A 19697-nucleotide genomic window follows, 5' to 3' on the forward strand; every position below is an offset into this window, starting at 1 on the left:
CATATGATTATGAGAGACGCCGTAGTGGAGGGCTCCGGAAATTTCGACCACCTGGGGTTCTTTAACGTGCACCCAAATCTGAGCACACGGGCCTACAACATTTCCGCCTCCATCGGAAATGCAGCCGCCGCAGCCGGGATTTGAACCCGCGCCCTGTGGGTCAGCAGCCGAGTACCTTAGCCATTAGACCACCGCGGCGGGGCGTATGTGCATAATGTATAAATACAGATGCAAAATTGAAATATTTCGGCAGAGTAATCGGGGAGGGGGAATCTCCATTTTCCGTCCTACGAAGCCTGGTTTAATTTGCGCGGAGGCGTAAAACGTATGACCCCGGATGTCTGCCGTGCTCGCCACTGTACTCTGTATACGTAGGGAACATTATAGTGTCTGGCAGGGCTGTTCGCAGCGGTTTTGTTAGCTGTTATATACCTCACCGTAATCTCGGCTACAAAAACATTAGACGACGCAAACCTCTGGGGATGAATAAGAGAAAGGAACATGCACCAACTAGCCCAAACGACAAGTTTTACTAAAATATATAATCTCGGTTAGTAGTGACTGACCATCACTATTCGGACACCATTATTCGGAGTCCGTGCAGTGCGCGCGTTTGTTGCGTCGGCTTGATTAGCCTAACCTGACGCGACGCGAAATTGGATCGTGGCATAACGGGAAAGACATGTGAGGGAAGAGTAAGGTGGGAGGGGGAGGAGCGCAGTATCTTGCAATTTATAACAAACGCTGACGCTTACAGAGATGAAATTAGAAGAAAATGAGAGAAAGAGAGAGATAAATGACTTCAGTTATTCTTTACTGCATTCTCTTACGCTCCAGCTAGAAAGCTTTCGGTATACTCTTCGTCGTTTCGATAACACAACAGAAAGGAAGAAAGAAAAAAAAAGAAAGAGTAAACAGAAGCCAAGAAAATTCCAGGCAGAAATCGATAAAGAAGAAAAGGAAGCTACGGATATTTGTGTCGGCCATCGCGCTGCCGATTCGTTTGCAGAAGTCGCCCGAATTGCTTCGGGCGCTTTATGGGTGAACACGCCGAGCGGTGCCCTCAATTACGAAGGCAATATGCAATTTACGTGCTAGCCTACCATACAAAAACAAGGCCTTGATATGGATGAGAAGATCAGATGAGCTGAACGACTCGTGTATCGGCCGACGCTGGGTGGGGGGGGGGGGGGCTTAATCGCGTAAATATATGTATAAACGTGCGTGCGTGCGTGCGCGCGCGTGTGTGTGTGTGTGTGTGTGTGTGTGTGTGTGTGTGTGTGTGTGAGAGAGAGAGAGAGAGAGAGAGAGAGAGAGGTAGTTGTCAATCAGACGCTGACCTTTCAGACTGCAAGGCGGGAAGGGGGCAGTTGACCGTGAAGCCAAAGAGCGGGGAGGGAACCGTGGATGGCGCCCACGAATAAAGCGATCAATTTTGTTGTTATTGCATAATAGGATATTTGCAATGCATAAAATATACAGACCTGTGTCGCAATTAAAGTACTAGACTGCAGCTGGACCCTCGCTGACTGTTATATTATGTTGAATTCCTATGGCAGTTCCAGATCAAGTTTCTCTGCTCTGAACGGAGCCACCGCACTCCAGTGGCGGATTGGGAGAGTGAATTGTGTGTTACTGTGGCAGACTGAGAGCAACTGTGGAGCATGGATTGCTCCGCCGAAATCGGCGGATTCGACCGGAAGCTCAAGCGACGTAATCTGTGCGCCCGTCTTGCATCCAACCACCGATGGATGTCCGGAAAACGCTTGGCACTCCCTCGCACCCTCTCGTCCTCCCTCGCTGGATTTCCGCTCGCCAAGAGCTCCCGTCAAGACGCGCGCCTTCCAATCGCAGATTTGGCGAGAGCAATCCCGTTCGGATCTGCGCGCTGCATTCGCATGCAATCCGGCCCAGAGCTCGCGATCTGCCAATGAAATTCAACATGACCAGTAAATAATGCAAAGGTTAGCAGAGGGAATGTCTAAGGTTGGCAGTGAGTGCCAAGTTAGCAATGGGCTGTACTTCAGTGGGGAATACCCATGCACCTGTCAAAATGTATGATTTGCCTCAATGCTCCCTTTTACACCTAACGAATGTGAGGTTCGCCTTTCGTTCAAGTACAAGTCGGTAAACAAGACATGCAGTGCGGTGGTTCCTGCGACACTCCCCATGGACTTCTCTTACGACTGTTATGCGGCGAGTGCTCATTGGCTCGCGTAAGCGTGGTGACGTCATTCGTTACGAAGTGGTTATTGGTTCGGCAAGAGGTGGATGAGCATTAAGCTTTGTGCCCGAAATATTTACTCTGAGCTGTTGCGTCGCTGCGCGTTTGGGTAACTTCGATGCGCGATGTGTTTTTCCTGTTCTTGTCCATTTTCTTGCGCAATGCCAGAACAGCTGCCAAGGAAAAAGGAGAGATCCGTAGTTTAGTCGGGAGCTGATACACTCTAGTACACGAAGTGATGACACGGGGAAACTTGCAGTCATAGATCGTTGGTTTGCTTGACGCTGTCAGGCTTCACTTGAGATAATTGAGGTAGCCTTTTGTAGTCAAGCAAATATGATGATGATGATGATGATGTAGCTCATTAGAAACACCACGCGTTCCGTGGTACTAGTATCTTCTTCTCCGTTTGTATTCAATTTATAGCATCAATGTTCTGGTATTGTATGCTGTTGATGAACATCGATTACACACGAAGCGCTCTGCTTCTGCGTGCGCCATGGCCTGCCAGGACCTCCTTTTTTACCAGAGCGCACGTTTATAGTAGCAGTGAAGTCACGATATAAAAAATAATAATGAATAAAGTGCTAATTTAATTATAGCGAATGTTTCGGGTTGACGTTCCTGTGCACATCAGCACATAAAAAATACATATTTGTTTTTCCCTTTGTTTTGGAACTGTTGAATTTGTTCCTTTTCTTCGTGCCGTCGATCCTTTTTCTTTTTAATGATCCTATGATACCTAGTTTGACACTACATAGACATAACTTATGTATATACTACGCATCGCTTTTTTTACACACACACACACACACACACACACACACACACACACACGCACGCACACACACGCACGCGCGCACGCGCACGCACGCACGCACACACACACACACACACACACACACACACACACACACACACACACACACACACACACACACACACACACACACACACACACACACACACACAGTCCGCCTCGGTGGAACAGTGCTATAGGGTGCTGGGCTGCTGACCCGGAGGTTGCGGGTTAGATTCCGGCGGTGGCGTTTTGGATGGAGGCGAAATGGTGGAGGCCCGTGTACTGTCAGCGCACGTTGAAGAACACTATTTGATCAAAATTTCAGAAGCCCTTCACTTCGGCGTCTCTCATAATCGTATCGTGGTTTTTGGATGTAATAGCCCAAATATTATTATCTTTACACCCCCTTTCTTCGCTGTTGCCCTTTTATATGATACGATGCCCGGTTTGTTGCTGTATATATATATATATATATATATATATATATATATATATATATATATATATATATATATATATATATATATGTGTGTGTGTGTGTGTGTGTGTGTGTGTGTGTGTGTGTGTGTGTGTGTGTGTGTGTGTGTGTGTGTGTGTGTGTGTGTGTGTAGAGAGAGAGAGAAGGGGCCGACCAACATTATGAAGGGGTTGTTATTTTGCGAGACATCCCCTCCGACAGCATTTATGGGTCAATAATAATTTTTGTTTTTTTTCTTTAAACATTGTTTCGTTTTGACAGGTTGTCGAGTGCTGCAATTAATTAGTCGACCTTCGGGGTTGACATTCTTGCTTTTAGTATTTTATTACGCTTTCATGTCCCATTTGCCGGATGGTGGTACGTTAACCCCTGCGGTCGATCGAGCAAGGAACACAAAACAAAAAGAAAAAAAGAGGAAAAAGACACGCGATGGAGTAATGAGAAAGCTGACGGGAACATATGCCTCAAGTGACCCCTGCAGTGTCCTTTGGTATTCGCTCATGTTGGCGAAAACATTTAGCTAAGGGTTTTCGTGCACTGACGTCTCGGCCGTCATTGTAAGCAATTATATTTTGTCCTCTATCCTCGCTCTTTATTTTTTGTTTTCGGGGGGGAGAGGGATAACTTTCTGGACATTTAATCTACGTCATCGATGCTGTGCCGTTTGTTGTTCTTGTTTGTAGTGTATGACCTGCGAAGTAATAGCCTGGCCACCACAGAGTTTGTGGCACTATAGCTCGTTGCCGGTGTTTGCAACACTTGTATGACCAAGACACCGTGTTTACTTCAGTGAACGTCGCGCTGTTATCAAGGGTGTCCGAGAATAAACTCTTCAGGCATGACGCGCCGTCGCTGGTTTCAGAATCACCGTGTTCATATAGTCCAGTAATATTCATTACTATTCGTGTTGGTTGAACACTAAGGAACGCGTTGCGGCGTGACAAAAAAAAAAAAAGGACTGTAGAAGGAGGGTGTAAGAAGGAAATTATGTTATACGGAAGGACACTGCAAGGGAAGGACATCAATCGTAGAGAGAACGTCATTACGAGCTACAGCTGCTTGACCGAAACTCAGCCGGTTTGACTGAACTTCATTCATTCATTCATTCATTCATTCATTCATTCATTCATTCATTCAGTTTTATTGAGCATTTTCATCACAGAGTTGCGGAAAGAAAACGCAAAGATAAGAGCAAAAAGCTGTCATGTTAGCAGCTTGACGAGGCTCCTACCCCTTTTCACTTGGCATTACAAATTATGGGAGTGAAGCTCGGGCTCGAGGAGCAGACGCGGTCGAAATTATCCGCAGCCGTCTTCTACAACGTCTCCCGTACACGGAAAGCCGCTTTGCGGTCTTCATTTGTGTAGACCAATATAATTACGAGCGATTTTCGAAGATGCAATCCATTAACAAGGGTTGTGGCACTGAGAGAAGGAACGACTTACACAGTTCGCGAAAAACTGCACAAAAAATGCATTGAGCGAAGTGCGCTTTTTTGCGGCGGCACTCAATCGCTACACGCATGCTGATAAGTAGGCATGCTTCACCCCAAAGCCAGCAGGGTGCGCCAGCCTGTCACAAGAGCTCCCGCGATGCCTGTGCGCCTGCGCCGATCAGCTTCGATGCGCGGCCACACCGTGTGCTATGTCGCCCCGCGTAGCGCGGCCACGCTTCGCCGCGTTTGCACCATGGGAGTAGACGGCACAGTACAGGCATACTGTCGATTGGTTCATGTAGGTGAATTGCCGCATACGCGAATGGCCTCGTGCACTGCTTTGCCATGCGGCCACCCGCCCGTTCTTTCTCGTCTCGCGTGACTGTCGTGCTTGACTATCGCGATCAAGTGATTCCACTTCATTCTGTGTGTTTCCGACTGCGCACGTGGCGATAGCAACGCGTATCCGACGAGCGCGAAATCGTGATAGGCTCAATGTTTAGGGGTTTACATTGTACTATACACCTGCTTTTAAGAAAAATAAGTGGTGAGGAGGAGACATCGCCTTTAGCAAGGCTAGCGAAGTCGAGGAGTTCCCAACCGGATTAAAAAAAATCCGCGTGTTGATGGAACTGCATTAAGAGGCCTGGGGTGCGGCCTCACCGGTAACCACCGCCGGAAACGCACTCCCTCACCAGAGAAGGATTGGCCACCCTGGTGCAGTATCTGGCCACTACCTCCCACATGCATACGTCAAATAACTCACGAGGAGGGAAGCACACGCGTTTGATCGCGGGATAGTGAGGGATCCCGTAAATGTTATCCGCGATACTAAGCAGCTGTATAGGCCATGATTGAACCCTGACGCCGCAGCATTTAATGTCCACATGACATCCGCGTAGTCCCCGAAATCCAGGCAGACGACTCGCGCACAAGGGGGATATAAGGACTGGCCGCGTTTAAGCCGTCGGGAGCGAACGACTGCGTAGCACGGCAAACCTCGCGGTCGCGTAGTAAACAAGCCAACTCGGTCGCCGATACGGATGGGGGTGGTCGAACGTCCAGGGCGGCGGTGTCGTCTCGGCCGTGTGGTCTCGGGGCTGGCCTTGCGGTCGATCAGATCGGCCGGCCCGCCGCGCGACCCATTTCCCGTTGTCTGACGTTGTGCGTCTCCGGAAGACACGGTCGTTAATTGGTCATTTATACCGGAGCGGCCGCTCGTTTGATGTGAGGCGGCGTGCACGTTTGTGGGACGAAACACCATGGAGTGTGTTGACATAGAGTGTTCACCAATTAGCTGCACCGATCGTGAAGTATCCCGTCAGTTAACGTACTGAGGCGCCGAGACCGAGTCACTGCTCACAAAAAAAAAGTTGAAATCTGCAATGTTCTTCGTATTAAAAGGGGGAATGCGGGCTAGTTGTGATTGTTCGTTTTCGACCATCTTACAACGAAAAAAAAAAAAAGGAACGAGGACGAAGATGAGGACAAGGAACTGGGACACGTCATGTTTTTTTTTTTTTTTTCGCCCTCGTTCCTTCATCCCTTTTTTTGCTCTGTAAGCTGGTCCTTTGTATTATTAAAGCGTAAGCCGTATACAGGTACCTCGTCAAACGCGCCAAATTGGCCGTCGGCATCGACACGAGTAAGGCAAGAAGGCGTGTCACACTATGAAGTAATCGCATGGCGACATTGTGACGTCACGTAAGGCCGAAACATGTGACTGGACGGCACTTTCGTATCGCCGAAATATGTTCAGCCACGATGACGTTAATATTAATTTTGAAGTTGAACTTTGAACTGGTACATTATTGCTAACGCAATAAGGTTTGGGGTTGCGTTGTATGCGACGTCAATTGATAATATAAGCTTTTAGCTTGTACGTATACTTCTTTACGTTACCGTGTTACCGAATGACACATATGCGCATGCGTGGGAATTCACGGAACGTAAGCCTTTACGCGATGTAAACGATCCGCCGCATGGGCTTTACGTTTACAGCCCTATTTCACAAATCCACCTTCGTTCGTAGGAACTCGTCATGTCCGCATTGCGGAGACTCCAGGCGTCGGGTCAAAACAAGCCGAAGTGCGAGCGCCAATAGCAATTAAATTGTTCCAGCCGGATTACCAAAGCTAGAATGACCTAAATACCAAAGCTAGAATGACCTAAAGAACATCGAAGCCGTAAACGTGTGAACCCCCGAGAGGCTGGGTAGGTAGCTTCATCTAGCGGGGCTGAAATGAATCGGGCAATCACTAAATTGTTATTGCAGAAACATCGTGCATTGTACGTCCGGTGTAAAAACCGCGCAGTGGCGTTATTACGAATGAGTTGCCTTTTTAATTATTTTCACCTGACAAAAGCAAAAAAGAAAACAAAGCAGGCGTAAAGATTGTGTTCATGACTGATTGCACTAAGTGCCACAAGATGCCGAAATTGTGGCAGTAATTTAGCAACTCTGTGAACCTGCCACGATGGTGTCGATGGTGTTCTAACTTTTGTGCATGCGAGGATACAGTACCCGATAAAAAAGACGTCTCGTAGTTTTGCCGCAGCGGGGATTCAATCCTATCGAAGTTAAATATAGCCCAAATTTAATTAGCATCACCATTTATGATTTGCGAAAACGTAAAGGTATACGTTTACGTAAGTGCGTAAGCGTTTACGTATGGAGAGTTAAAACGTTGAAAAACATGCGTTCCGGCGAGACGGTAAACGCAAATTGGTATCCGGTAACACGTTAACATAGATAAGCACACGTTCAAGCTAAAAGCCCCTATTTCCATCAAATGGCCCTGTCGCTTCGTCGAAAGGGAGCTGATCGCGGAGGCAGTGCACAGCCACGTTAGGTGCAGAAAGGTTTCGGAAGAGAGTGGGGGAGAATTAGTACATCGAGTTGGCTTGCGTAAGGGACCGTTCTAAGTTTTTGTACGCATCTACCGGCTTTGGTTAAGTGCGCCACGATGTGAAGTCCTCTCAGTGTTAACTCTAAATATCCCTGTTGTATGAGAATTGTATCGTATATGGCTATGTTATCTATGTTATCTATATCGTCTATGGCTATTTTATCTATGTTATCTATATATACTACTCGTTCAGGACGTTGAAACACACAAATAAATCACCCAGTAACCGGTGGCACTGCAAGTAAAGACGCATATTCGTGTACCCAGAGTCGTATCTATGTTTTCTTCGCTTCACAGTTTTGTTGTGTTCGAATTAAAAAAAAAATACGGAAGAAATTTACACTAGCCGCGTGAAGTTTAAGAAACAGTGAAGCAGCTAGGGCTTTACTTGGCCTTCCTGGCTGACGTTTTTTTTCTTGGTGGAGACAGGGTACAGTCGAACCACAGCCTGTCACAGACCATGCAAGAATGCCCAAACTCCAGCACCAGAACTAACGTCTAACGCTGCAGCTGTGGCTCGCCCCGGTAGAAGCACCACCTTTTTTTCGTCGCTCGTATACTCGGCTCGCGCGGCGGGCCAACTCGTCGTGCTATAGGGCTGTCTCCGTTGCTGGGAGCGGCTAATAAGCAGCGGCGCGGAGGGTTTTAAAAAAGCTTCGCTATTGAAAACGAGACTGCAGCCCTTACCGAATGTGCGCAAGTGTCCTCTTCCGTGTCATGGCACACAGGCCGTCGTACTGCCGCTCCTCGTGCTGGTATATTGCACCGTGCCGTGCTTGTAATTACGTACCGCAGCCCGAGGCCGAATGAAACCGCGACAGGGTGATTCCTGGCCGGCTTAACGTCGCTTTGTGCACTGCTGCGTTTCGCAGTCTTTGCGTCGCGACAAAGCTTGAGAGCAGCCGTTGCTTGCTCTTGCTATAGTTCTTTCGAACGCCAGGCGAGATAGCAAAGCCCGATGCGAAGTGTTGTGCCCGCGATCGTGCGTCAGGTTCGGCTTTTTTTTATCGTTCGTTCTTGCGCGCCGGATGTGCTTGCGGCTGTAGGTTACGCGATGCCTTGCGCGTAGCGCCGTGAGCGAGTATAGGAGTTTCCGATCGAAACTGCCCCGGTTTTCATTAGCGAACGTGCCTGTCTCACGAGTCTCCTAAGAGGGAGGAGCTTGTACTCTACACGTGTTCAGGCAAAATGTTTGTGTGTCTCGTGCGAACGTATAGCCTAGAACGAAAAGCTGGTGTGAGAGATGTCAAACAAAAAAAGATCACGTGGGAGTGAAATATGGCCGTCATCAGCAGCAGCCCGACGAAGACCTCTCCCATATACCGCCAATCAAACCGTGTCCTGTTCTTGCTGCCGCCACGTCATCCCTGCAAACTTGTTAATCTCGTCTGCCCAACTTAACTTTCTGCCTCCTTCGCGCGCGTTTGCCTCCTCTGGGAATCCAGACGCTTGCCCTTAACGACCAGTGGTTATCCTGCATGTGCGCCACGGGCTTGGACAACGCCCATTTCTTGTTGATTTCGAGTAAGTTGGCTTTAACGGTGATTTGTTCCCTGACCCAGTCTGCTCTATTCATGGTTGCACCTATCATATTCTTTTGCACGGTTCGTTGTCTCAGTCAATCAATCAATCAGTAAATCAATCAGTCAATTATTCAACATGCCCAGGAACAACAATAAGGTCCTTGTACAGGCGCGCGCAAAAATACTACAGTAAAAAAATAAAAAAATACAATACAGACAGTTTTGAGAAAAAGAAATCAAATAGAAAGAGAGAAAACGCACAAAAATAAATCAACGCAGAATAAAAAGAATAAAAATACGAGACGAGAATCATGGCACCGGAGTGAAAAAGTAGTGTGGAATATACACAAATACGTGGGAGGCTTCCTAAAAGACGAAAAAGGTAAAAATTTGTTAATTGTGAAAAAACTACGTTTAGACAGTTCAAAGGTCAGATAATAACAATGACTGTGGACAATGAAAAACATCAAGATCATGCGAGTTACCATTATAGAGACTTTGCTATGAACGGTGGCGTGTTGGAAGAAGCCGATAGGTGCATAAAATGGTCGATTATAATGTTGGTGGAATATTAATAAGTTTATTATTATTATTATTATTATTATTATTATTATTATTATTATTATTATTATTATTATTATTATTATTATTATTATTATTATTATTATTATTATTATTATTATTATTATTATTATTATTACAGGCTACTGCACTCGTGCGTTGTCGAAGTGCATGCCGTTTCTGACTGTTTTGCCACGCATTTTCCATCCGATTATAAGACCTCGGACTCTAAAACGCAGATAGGACATCACAAGTCAATTAGCACATCTAGTGGTTTTTCGCTGGATGAAAAGCTCATCAGCTTATGCATCAGGCGCTTAAAACCGTCTTTATCGTGTGTCCCAGATGACATCCTTTCCGCCATACTAAAGGGTTATGGTAGTAAATTGGGCCCAGTACTGACTACAATATTTAATGATTGTCTGAATGGTTCCAAATTTCCCAGCTTGTAGAAAACTGCGCGTGTTTTCCCAGTATTTAAGTCGGGCTGCAAAATTGTTGTTTCATTCAAATGTCTCAGCATGTGGCAAACTGTGCGTGTTTTCCCAGTGTTTAAGTCGGGCTGAAAAATTGTTGTTTCTAATCTTTGGCCGATTTCTCTACTGTTTGCCATATCAAAACTCTTTTAGCTGGCTCTTCACAACATATTGTATGTTAGCGTGAATAATTCATTGATTCCTAATCAACACAGGTTTCTGTCCGGCCAGTCTACTGTACCACAAATCATGCTAGTTTCATTACGCTAATCTCCCCACCTATTTCTCAGACAGGACTAGGTTGACCTAGTCTACTGTGACCTGAGCAAGGCTTTTGACGTAGTCACCCACTCACTGTTTTCGGGTAAACTTGAAAACTCTGACGTTGACTCGTCTGTTGTGAATCTCCTGCTCAGCTATCTGCTTGTTATGTTGTCGGAAATAATCAAACGTCTTCCTTGTACAAAGTGACTTGTGGAGTCTCTCAAGAGTCGGTATTAAGTTCACTCTTTTTTTTTAATTTATGCTAACGATCTATCTTTTCAAATTCATTATTCTTATTTTTTCTTGTATGTTGATGACATTAAAATATTTAAGGAAATTCGTTCAGTTAATGACCGTCGCTTTCTGCAGTCAGGTTTGTGTTGTTTCTCCGAATGGTGTGACAACAATTACCTTTCTATGAATACCTCGAACGAAATTTATGAGTATATCTCGCAAAACACCCATCATGTCATTTCGATACTCTGTCAGTATCATGTTGTTTTGTAGGGTTTATGAATTCATTGATCTTGGCGTTGTTTTCGATAGAATGCTAAGTTTTTCTGTCCACACTAATTGTGCTGCCATGTGTGGCCAGCGTTCTCTCGGCTGTGTTTGCAGAATCTCTCGAGAATTCAGTTCTCCTACGGCCTTCCACAAATTGTACACTGCAGTATGTCTTCCTCAACTTGATGTGCATCTGTGATCTGGAATGGCATTGCTAAATCTGGCAGTGACACCATTGAGCGAGTCCAGAAGAAAAAAATTCATAAGAATTTACAACCATCCTTTCGCTAGAAATGTCTCGATTTCTTTCAACGCTGCCAAATTATTATCATTCCCATCACTACATTGCTGACGAAATCGCGCTGACCTGTTATATCTTTTGTTCATGGTATGATATCCAGCTCTTTACTTCTCAATTGTGTAAATTTTCGGATTCCGCGTAAGCTAACTAGTGATAATTGACCATTTCATGTACCTGCCAGGTTCTTTCGACACTCTACCGTTCACAAAACACAGAGTATCTATAATGTAAACTTTAATGACCTTGATGTTTTTCACAGTCCACCGTCATTGTTTTTGTCTCAGCGCTGCGCTGTCTTAACATAGTTTTTCACAATGTGCAGATCCTTCTCATTTCTGTTTTCCAGAAAGGCTTCTAGGTAGTTGTGTATATTCCCCTTTATTTCTCACTCTCATTCCATCAATCTCGTCTGTTCTTTTTATTATTTTCATTTTGCACTGATTTGTTTTTGTCTGTGCGTTTTGAATCTTTTTATTTGTTTCTATAAAGACTGTATTGTATTGTTGACTTTTATTGTTTCATTTCTGTGGGCGCCTGCACTAAGACCTCACGGTTGTTCTTGGGCCTGTTAAATAAATAAATGATTGATTATGGCTCAATCACATTACATGCCCTGGACGCTTGACAACAGTCGCTAACGTTACCCGCGCAATTTTTTTTTTAATACTTCCCTCGTGCTCGACGTACTTCTTTTGAAGCGCCGTTCCGCAAGCCTTCTCCGTTCAACCGAAATATCTTGGGATCTGCTTGGCACTCGCGCATGTTTACACGCCATAGGCAGCTTTCTTTGCCCCGTCTTTGTAATCGGTCCTGGCGACTGCGTTGTTTCCACCTGACTGTTACTGCAAGCTTATATGGGAAGTACACGCGTCGTCTCTTCTTGCAATATATGAACGCGAGACCCGCTTGCGAAGATGTGTGTTGACACGGGAAGCTGCGATGGAATCCCACGGCGCGCCCTTGTGACTCCCGAGGGCCGTGTCTTCGTCTTGTTCGCTTGATTGCTTCCTTCCCGGCGGTGACATCTTCCCTTTTACCTCGACCCTCTCACTTTTTCTCTTGTGCGTGTTCTTCGGTTTCTCTTTATCTTTTTTTCCCTGCGGAACAGGATAGATGAAATACAGGCACAGGAAGGACAGCGAGTGGCAACGAGGAAGGCGTTTTGCACTGTCGAGCGCAGTTTTAAAAAACAAAAAGGCACAAGTTCCGTTTTCGAATGACCGACACGTGGCAGTTCCTGAAAGAGAATTGAAAAAAGAGAACGAGCGGGAAAGAAGTGGGCCGGTGTTTGCTTCTCAGCGGCGACTTTAGACGGTGGCGCGTTTTGCCACGTTTATGCGTTTTTTGAGGCACTGATGATGTTTTAGTTTAACGACGAGCGTAACATTCGCGCTAGCTTCCACGTCGGACTCGCGCTTTGCAAGCGTCGTCCCTGCGATGATGTGCAAATGAGAAAGTCTTGAACGTGGTTTGAGCCAGCGTTTGAAAAAAGCGGCCTTGTCCTTTCTTGAAGGCTGTGACACCCCGCGTGCATCAATACTTTCATCTCTTCGAGCTTCCTCTTTCCACCGTACTTGTCACTTATTTTTACTTGCGCTGTGGAGTGTCTTTGAAAGTATAATAGCGTATGAAAAGGTAAATGTTGGTGTTTGGACGCGACTACTATCACAAGTGGCGTTGCTAGTCAGGACAACAGAAAAGAACGGACGAGCCCGGGCGCAAACTAGCTAATGAATTTACTGACAGCAGGTCCGCCGTTTTGTACATAGACTTTCCTGTAATATTTACTCAAGGGAACTCTAGCACTGCGATCGTTCAGTCACCATTGCACTGATGGGTGGTACTCGGATTTGCCTCATCTTTTGTGCTCGCAGTTTCCAGCGCACATTTGCGTTCGTTTATTCTTGTGTTTTGCTGTTTGTTTCGGGTAAAAGAATACATCGCTGCGAACGTCGTGACCCGATTTCGGTTGGGAGCTCAAAAAGATTATACGGTGGTCAAATGAAACTGCTAATAGTTAGCCGGACTTCGTCTTGCGACGAAGCAGCTCCAGGACTCCCGGAGCCAAACGGAGCCGATAGAAAGAAGCCGAGACAAATCCGTGTACTACCCGTCATTCCTATGCTGGCTTTAGCAATGCGTTGTAGTTCCCGTAGACGCTAGTGCCAGAGTTCCCTCTAGATAATTTATGAGAAACTCTGTGGTTTTATATATCGACAAGCTTTGGTTTAATACAGGGCGTTTGAAGAAATGTGTTCGATATTCTTTAAAAAAGTGCCGCCATATCCACGAAGTGAATGATGATGAGTGGGCGAAGCTCTGGAGGAAAACCTGGTAAACCATGAATCTTCCGTACATTTTGCCCACTCGATTTTATTACAATCCTCCCCCCTAGCGTACGTCGCCGCACTAAATTGAACGATTGCCTTCCACCAATGACGACACGTGCCATATGTGACATCATTCCTATTTTATAACATCTCGCATCTTTCATCATCAACTACAAGTACCGCCGTCTAGTTATAACATCTTGCATCTTTTCATCATCAGTTACAAGTACCACCATCTAGTGAACACTGCAAGAACTAAACGAAAGGTGGCTACAGGATGGATGGATGGATGGATGGATGTGGCTGTACCCTTTAGATCGGGCGGCGGCTAACGCCACCTAGCCGTAATACTTAGTGAACTAACCATTACATTTATCTTTTTTTCCCCTTTAAATAATGAAGTTGAGGATTCGTACTTCGCAGTGAAGGGTTTAATTTTCACTCGTGCCTTGACTTTAGCCACCAATCAGATAACCTTCTTCTAGTTAAGTCTACCCGCTTAAAGTCTATTTTGCCCTCGCTGTCCCTAAATCCCAGTCCAGTACCAATTGTGGTACATACAAGGGACGGTACCGCCATCTAGTGAACACTGCAAGAACTAAACGAGAGGTGGCTACATACAGGGGACGCACAGCCCACGCCTTAAGGAGCTTCGCCCCTAAAATTACAGAAAGGAAGTATCTGCGTGCTACTTGCGGCGTTGCCTTCCTGTGGCAGAAGGCATGTTCAGATGGGTACACACATTATTTACGGCAGTAATTATGGAAAATAACACAATTAACTTTTTAACCAGTGGTGATAGCTGGTCGAGTCAAATGGGTGAATTCAAGTCCTTCCTACGAATAATACATAGACACTTTGAAAAGTTTGGCAAAGCGGCCACTGGTAATCCCCGTGGAGCGATGCAATGAGCCTAATTTAGCTGGTGAAGCCGAAACCGACGCACCAAACCGCGCATCTACCATTCACTTCGACAACACCCTCAATGACGACACTGTTTCCCTCGCATTGGGGGATAAGAATAAGCGAGCGTCTATGAGTGGCTTCGAAGCGAAGTGTCTAAATTGACGGTTGATAACGGCGAGGGAAACAGTGTCGTCACTAAGGGCGTTGTCGAAGTGAATGGTAGATGCGCTGTTTGGGGCGTCAGTTTCGGTTCCTTTAGCTAAATTGGGCTCATGGCATCGCTCCGCGGGTATTACCAGTGGCCTCTTTTCCAAAATTTCGAAGTGGCTATGGACTATCCGCAGGAAGCGTTTGAATTTGCCCATTTCACTCGACCATTGGTTAAAAAGTCAATTGGTTAAATACCACTGGTTAAAACCACTGGTAAAAAAGTCAAGTCAAGTCAATCACCACTGGTTAAAAGGTCAATTGTGTTTATTTTTGTAATTACTGCCGTAATTAATGTTTGTGCGCATCTGAAGATGCCTTCTGCCACAGTAAAGGCGACGCCGTAAATAAAACTTGTTGTTGGGCTAGTTGGTTATACATCATATACTTAGAAATTTGGCGCAACCTCGACTCACGCAAACACTCACACAAGCACACACACTTACACCAGAGCAACACACACATCTTGTGTCGCATATTGCCGCATGTGGGTGTGAACCACGATTTTCTGATACAAGGATTCTTGGGAGAAGCTCAAATTTATCAGCACGTTTGCTGTTAGAAGCATATTATATAGAAAAGAATAAAGATATATGTGTCAGCGAGCCATCTTTGGTGTTGCATCAACAAGAAATATCTTTCCTTGATGCGAGGGTTTAGCGATTATATCTCCTTTTTGTGTTAACCCCTTTTTTTACTTTTTTTACTTTTTTTATGTCCCTAGTGGTGTGGTGACGCCATGTTGGTTTTCTACTGGCGCAGTTCTGTTAGTTTGTGCCTTTGCGCATTTCGATGTACGTATTTAAGAAGGTCAGATAGGAGCAATAAACAGTTGGTAGTGAGCGCTGCGTGTCGTGTGTGTTGCTCTGGTGTAAGTGTGTGTGCTTGTGTGAGTGTTTGCGTGAGTCGAGGTTGCGCCAAATTTCTAAGTATATGACGCCGTAAATAGCACGCAGACACCTCATTACTGCGATTTTTAAAGAACACATTTCTTCAAACACCCTGTATATCTCTCCAGGTTGTCGAAATTTCCGAAGCGCTCCACTACGGCGTCTCTCATAATCATATAATGGTTTCGCGACGTTAAACGTCACATATAAATCAATTACCAACCCTGTATTGCTGTGATTATATTGACAATGACCAGTGGAGATAATAGAGCAAAAATAATCAGACATGCGTGAGGGAATCAGGCGTGAAGGAAATCAAATTTCTCTGTTGAACAGCGCAAGAGATGTGTCGCTTACCGTGGCCTATGATTCTTGCACTCCGGAAACACATCGGAGCAAGCCATGCGCTGGTCAACGAGCATTCACTGCTCAGTCGGGGCGCTGCCTTAATGACCGACTCAAGGAACGCGGAAGAAAGCCGACGGATGAGGAGAGAAGTCATCTGAGAATAAACTTTCTTTAGATGCTTTAACTTCCTTTCAGTTTCTTTTTTTTTAAGCTTTCTTGGCTATCACGCTTGAGCTTTCAAGATTATCTGTTGCTCTTGTAAGTGTTGACGTTCAGTGGAGCCCCGTTGGGCTGATTAGCGTTCGACGTCGTCGGCTCTATTTTCTCGTGCTCCAGTGTTCGCGTATATTGTTACACCCGAGTCACTGTCCTGTGTGTCCCAGTTTTATCTCGTTCAGCGATTTTGCCTGTGCAATGAGCTGCGAAACGGCCGTTCGCTTTTTTTTTTTTTTTTTACGCGGAAGTTGGCTTAGCCGCAGCGTAGGCGAGCCGCGCGGAAAAGCGCGCTTACTCGACCAAAAGCGAAAAAACAAACAAACAAACAAAAACAACGACAATGAAGGAGCAAGATGGGAGTGTAGGCATCGTCGTTCTTGTTAAGCCTTGTCAGCACGACCGTTTCTTTTGTCTCCCTCTCTCTCTCTCCCTGTTTCATGTTTTTAACGAATGCGTGTGTTCGTTATAGCGTGTGGCACGACACTGCGGGTAAAATGACACTAAGTAAAGAAAGACATACTCCGGCGCCGAACTTCAGTCGACGCCATCTGTAGTGTGTAGGACTCCAGCAGATCAGGGCGCCTGACTTGCAGCAATGAACTAACGGTCTGAACCACAGGTCCTTCTTCGATTCGTGGAGGAAACGAAGATGCACAGTATTGTTTAATAAGTACTGGTGTCATAGAACAAACTTACGCAATAAAAAAAGTGACGTCTAATTGTTGCAAACAACATCCCTTAGGTAGACACTTTTGTTCGGGCATGCGTTTTCTTTTTTTAAGGGGTGCAGAGGCCCAAGTAAATATAAACGGGCTTGTATTTACCGCCTCACTTTCCATCGCTGTTCCCGGTCGACATTAAGGGAGAGGGGGGGGGAGGTTGTGAGCTTTCGCCGGAGGACAAACTGTTCAAGCCGGGACCCCCTGTCGACGACTGGACCGGCGATGCTTGCGATAAGAAAACTAGTCCTTGCCTCGAACGCAGAAAGAAGAACACGCATACAAAAACTAACAACCGTAGGCGTTAGTCATCTCCTGCCGGGCAGTAGCATTTATCTTGTGCTCCAACCGTTGAGACACACAAAAAACAAAACAAAAAACGAAGCATTACTTTCAGACCGCGAAGACTCGGCCGTGCACACACAGCCCAAAACACGGGAGTCGTGTTAGTGTAGGGACGATGGCCTGCCTCGGAAGAGCGTTTGTAACGGCTGTGTAGAATAAACGTTGCGTGTTTATTATTATTATTATTTTTTGTTTGAATACCAGCGCGCGCTCTTTCGCCTCCGTGCGGCGCCGGAGCGGCCAAGGTGACATTGAAAACATCTGCAGGCGTGGCGCTGCCCCGTGACGTTTGGTGACGTTGTGAGTGACGTCATTGCGAACCGCGCACGCGCGCCTCTCTCCCTCTCTCTGAATCCGAACCTCGTGCCCTTTCCGTACTCACGCTCCGTTCCTTCACGCTGCTTGTCCTCCAGTATCTATATATATATATTTTATATATATATATATATAAAGCTGATGTAGAGGGAGAGCGAGCGAAAAAAAAAAATGTAGAGAGTAGAGCTTTTTTTTTTTTTCTCCTTTCCCAAGGCGCTGAGTTTTAGTTGTGCGCTTTCGAAGTTGGCGGGAAGTCTCTGGCGTCGTGCCACGGGGTTCTCAACTGCCTAGCTTCGTGTGTCAGCTCATAGGGAAACCACTTTCACTGTTGCTTTTCCTGTGACGCCACGGCATTCTTTCGTCCGCTTTTACGCTTCGCTTCATAACAACAACAAAAAAAAGAGAAAGAAATATTGTCTTGGCGCTGAAAGTGCCAGTGCAGTAGGCAAAATGCGAATACTGCAAGACCGCAGGGAATATTGCAAAAATATTGCGGCATTCTGGGCACGTTAAGAACATGTTTCAAAGTCTAGCGCTGTTGCCGTCTCCGAGCCATTCCTCGTTCTGTTGGTGCAGTTGAAAACATCTTCCATAAAGTGGAGCTGCAAGGAATGCTGCAACTGTATTAGTTTAGAAGTTTGTGAACTGCTGCATTTACTTTAAGCTTCTTCAGTCACATCCCACTTCCCTCTTTATTTAAGCAATTTTATAGAATTATACAAGTATCTGGTGCGCTGTAAAGGGCACCAGACAGATACTTGAGAAGTATTCACGATAGAAATATTCACTAAACGAAATATATGTGTACACTATACCTAGGGTGAAAATATTATTCATTGTTTGATTAATGATATGTGAGGTTTGACGTCCTGAAACCACCATAACCACCTACATTATGAGAGACGCGGTAGTGGAGGGCTCCCAAACTTGAGCAAACGGGCCTACAGCATTTCCGCCTCCATCGGAAATGCAGCCGCCGTAGCCGAGAATCAATCCCGCGACCTGCGGGTCAGCAGCTGAGTACCTTAGCCACTAGACCACCGCGGCGGGGCTGAGGTGAAAATGTGAGCTAGTTACTAAAGATGAGATACAGTTTGGAAAGGCGGTAACAGACACAAACGCGAAAAAAAATGAAGAAAATCGCCTGTAATTGGCATTTACAAACAATTTTGTGTAGTCTGTAACTTTTCCGCTCGCTTTGCGTTCGTTGGTGAGCTTGACCTACTGCGTTGCCGTATTGTAGGAACCCCTTTACGATTATGGTGGGCGCCTTATTTTCAGCTGAACTACAGATTTATCATGACAGTCGGTGGTTCTTAAACACAGCCCTAAAATGTAAGTACACCTGGAATTTTTCTTCACCACCATCGAAACGCAGGCGACGGGGTTGCGTGAATCGAACCTACGTCGTCGTGCTCCCGCTACGGTGCGTTTTCGGACTCTGCTCAAACCTGCGCCTGTGTGTGTTCGATTATTAGACGGGCAAAGCTGGGCGACTTCGATAGCGCCATTCACTGTACATCGGGTGCATATTTTTTTCGTTTTATTTATTTATAACTTGCACTCGTCGTCACGGACGCCCTACATGTCTCCAACATGACGGCTCAGATTATGTTAAATTACGTGGCGATCAATCTGCTTCCCTTTGATAACGACGTCTATGTAATGTTATTTGGCCTTTGTGCAGGAATAACGAAAGAACGAGAATGCAATGTACTGATAACACTAACGGGATGTCACACAAAGTTTGCGCTCCGCCATGTTGGTGCTCCAGCTCGGCTGTTTCAGTGACGTCAGAGAAAAACCATCTATTGGCTCTCGGTACACCGGTTGTGTGCGCGGTGGATCTGTGCCTCACATGTTTTTTCGTCGGGACGTTGAATGCTCTGCGTTTGTGTGACCTCGCCGTGGCATTTCAAGGTGTAAACAACCTTTTGCGTCTGC

General features: G+C 45.9%; 1 protein-coding gene across 7 annotated transcripts in view; it reads left to right on the plus strand.

The window, feature by feature from the left end:
• Positions 1-19697, plus strand: part of Pfrx (6-phosphofructo-2-kinase/fructose-2,6-biphosphatase) — a 127498-nt gene that overhangs the window by 66086 nt on the left and 41715 nt on the right. The window lies entirely within an intron of this gene.

The sequence above is a fragment of the Rhipicephalus microplus genome, chromosome 9 (assembly GCF_043290135.1).
Source record: "Rhipicephalus microplus isolate Deutch F79 chromosome 9, USDA_Rmic, whole genome shotgun sequence".
NCBI classification, from domain to species: Eukaryota; Metazoa; Arthropoda; class Arachnida; order Ixodida; family Ixodidae; genus Rhipicephalus; species Rhipicephalus microplus.